Below are 3,046 nucleotides of genomic sequence, written 5' to 3' on the forward strand. Positions count from 1 at the left end.
TGGGGCGCGCCGGGACCCCGGGCTCCCGCCAGGCCTGGCAGAGCCGCTGCAGCTGATTGTTTCCATGTCCTCCACGGCGCCAAACCGCCATCAGACTTGAAGAGAAAAATAATTACACTTCAGTTTCAAATTCTAGTCACTATTCCTTGTAACTAGCAGGGGTGAAAATCCGGGAAGCCAGCTGCTATCATAAACCCATCCTGCGTTGACACAGGCTGATTTTGAAATGATCCGGGGTTTGGTTTTTTTTTTTTTCCATAAAGCAAAGATGTAACCCTTGCAGCTCTCCTGCTTCTTCAGGGAGAAAACGCAATTACGGCGAACACTTCAGGACATCGACAGTTGGAAATGCTAACCTGAATTAAACACTGCTGTTGCTTCCCCTCCCAGGCGCTGCTGTCCCTGAGGGCGCACGCAGAGCAGGGCCTGGCCTAGGGGAGCAGGTAGAGCCCCAAACCTGGCCCTCCTTCTCATGCTTTTCTCCCTCTTTTTTAACTCGTTATTGGAAACGTGTGTGTAGGATTGAAATACTTCCCTGCAACATTTATGACCTCAGCTGGGGTGTTGTGCTAGGACTTACTCTCAGCATTACCTGTAACATGAAGAAGCTCCATTCCGGAGAGACGCTCTCCTGGCTCTCATCCGCAGTAACCATTAGCTTAAGCTTTAGGTTTGGTTTCCTCTTCGGTTCCAAGTGTGTCAGGTTTCACTTACTGTCATCTGTGCTGTCTCAAGGGGATTCTTACCTGGCTAGGAAATAGGACATGGATAAGGGCTGACCATGGGCCATGGTAATTCAGTGGTTTTATTACTCCAAATTGTCATGGTGCCCCGTTAGCTCCATTTTCTCCAGGTATCTGCTCCAGCACTACTCTTTATTCAAAACAGATGAAAGGTATAATCCTGTAGAATGCCCTAGACGGGTGGTAGGAGCCATTGCAACCACCAGATGTGTGTGGTCATGGTGGGCTTCCCATCTCCCCTTCTGTCTTTCGATTTTATGTGTGATGATGTGCAAGATGGAGCGGCTGTTAATGCCCCAAACTGCCAGGAAATGCCAGGTCCTACTTAGCCCAACTAAGCTCTTAATCTCATCTCCTATCCAACTGGACATGCCTCATGCTTTGCATTTGGGATCTGATGGTCCTAAGAGGTGTTCAGTCCCTTCAACCCCCTCCGTGGCCCTGAGAGACACTTGTCACCTTACGAGATCAGGTCCCCTTTTGCCGTGGTCTCATCTTCTGCCAAGCTGAAGTTCAGTTTGCAAAACTGGGTCTGCCATATGGCACCAGGATCTGATCAGCCAGTCTGAAATGTGGCTTCATATGTTTACAGAGCAGATCTTCATAAAATGAATGAGTCCCCTTACTGAAAGGATGATACCAATTTGCTCTTGTTTAAGGTTACAGTAAGATATTACATATTTGATACATGCCATTAAATCAGCATCCGTCACCCACACGTACAGCGCTAATCATTCACGGCTTGTGTGCTATGGGCTGGCACCTCTGTGTCGGCAGGGCCACGGTTTGTGTCCCAACATACCATCTTTTGAAAGGAAATCAGCAGGGCCCTCCTTGTTATTTACCACTTCATGAAACGGTTGTCTGATGGACAAAGGCATATAGATACATATACACACAGACATGATGGAAGATCTCCCTGGGTTACTGCACTGTCCATCGTTTTAAAGTCTGCAGCAGCACCAAGCTGCAAGGGGCAGAAAGGGCTGGGAAACAGACTGTTTAGAAGCAGTTAACTTGCCTTCCTATAATCTGCTTAATGTTGTTTAACCTTATCTTAATTAGTAGTACATTTGGGGAGATTATGCTAAATCCTTGTACCAGGAAACCATATTGGAATGACACTTTCCTACTTTACAAGGCAGCCCAAGATCCTTACTGCCTCAGAAACAAAGCACTAAAGGGAGTCTAGGAAAGAAATACTTACGAGGAGTGTAATGGTATGGATGAGTTGACCACAAGCTCCCAAGGAGCAGGATGAAAGCCAGCTGCTCACTGCGCTGTGGCTGAAGCATGATGGTGGCACAAGGAGGACGGATGTCACCGTCTGCTGAGCACGGCTCCTCCTTGCCTTCCTGGTCCCAAGTCCCTACTCTGGGGACCTGGTTCAGCATCCAGTTATGCCTCCTCCTGTTAACAGTTCAGACCAAAACTCTCCCTAAGCTAAGTCATACGCAATCAAACTGTTCTGCTGATGCAAATTGGGTCTCAATAAACTCCCTGGAATTTCACCAGCCTGACCCTTGCTTATATAGCTCTGACTCAGTTAAACATTTGAATGAACACTCAGTTTTGAGTGCTGCCTTAATTGATGCTGACTTACCTCTCTTCAAGTTCTTTGCTTAATAAGGGCCAAAGAATTAGACATAACATTCATCAGGAAAGACTAGCCTTTTAGCATTTGTATTTGCTTCTGTGCCAAAAAAAAAAAAAAAAAAAAAAAAATCTATTTCCTAACTCTGACAAGTGAGAAAGAAATGCAAGTTTTCCATAGGTCCTTTTGCAGACACTACCAGAACTATTCAAAACTACTGACACCACAGATGGGGATTTTAGAGTATCTGATAACATAAATATCCTTTGCAAGACCCATTGTGGTCATGAAGAAAAATCCGATACAATATCCTCTTCCAATTTCTAGCTTTGCTCTGTAGGTTTCATTTTTAATGACTGCATATATCTCTGACAAAATATGTCTATGTGAATATTACAGACAATAATGGGGAATACGCATCGACTGTCTAGCTACCAAACATGTTAATGAAAGTAGCTGAAAGCTGGAACGGTTAATAAGCAGACACAAGAGATCATAAGGCTCATTTTTTAGATAGATTATCTGACACAGAATGTCAACTGTACTTATGAACATCTGATGTTCAAAAGCATTTTTGTGCCACGGTTCTCATGTCACATACAGGGGTATAATGAAGGAATAAGTCTCTTGGAACAAATGTCATTACTAGGATGAGATCAGATTCAATCCTTTAGGTTTCAAGCCAGCTCTGGTTGCTATCAGTGGAAAG

Source organism: Phaethon lepturus, unplaced genomic scaffold (assembly GCF_000687285.1).
Source record: "Phaethon lepturus isolate BGI_N335 unplaced genomic scaffold, ASM68728v1 scaffold29016, whole genome shotgun sequence".
Taxonomy (NCBI): Eukaryota; Metazoa; Chordata; class Aves; order Phaethontiformes; family Phaethontidae; genus Phaethon; species Phaethon lepturus.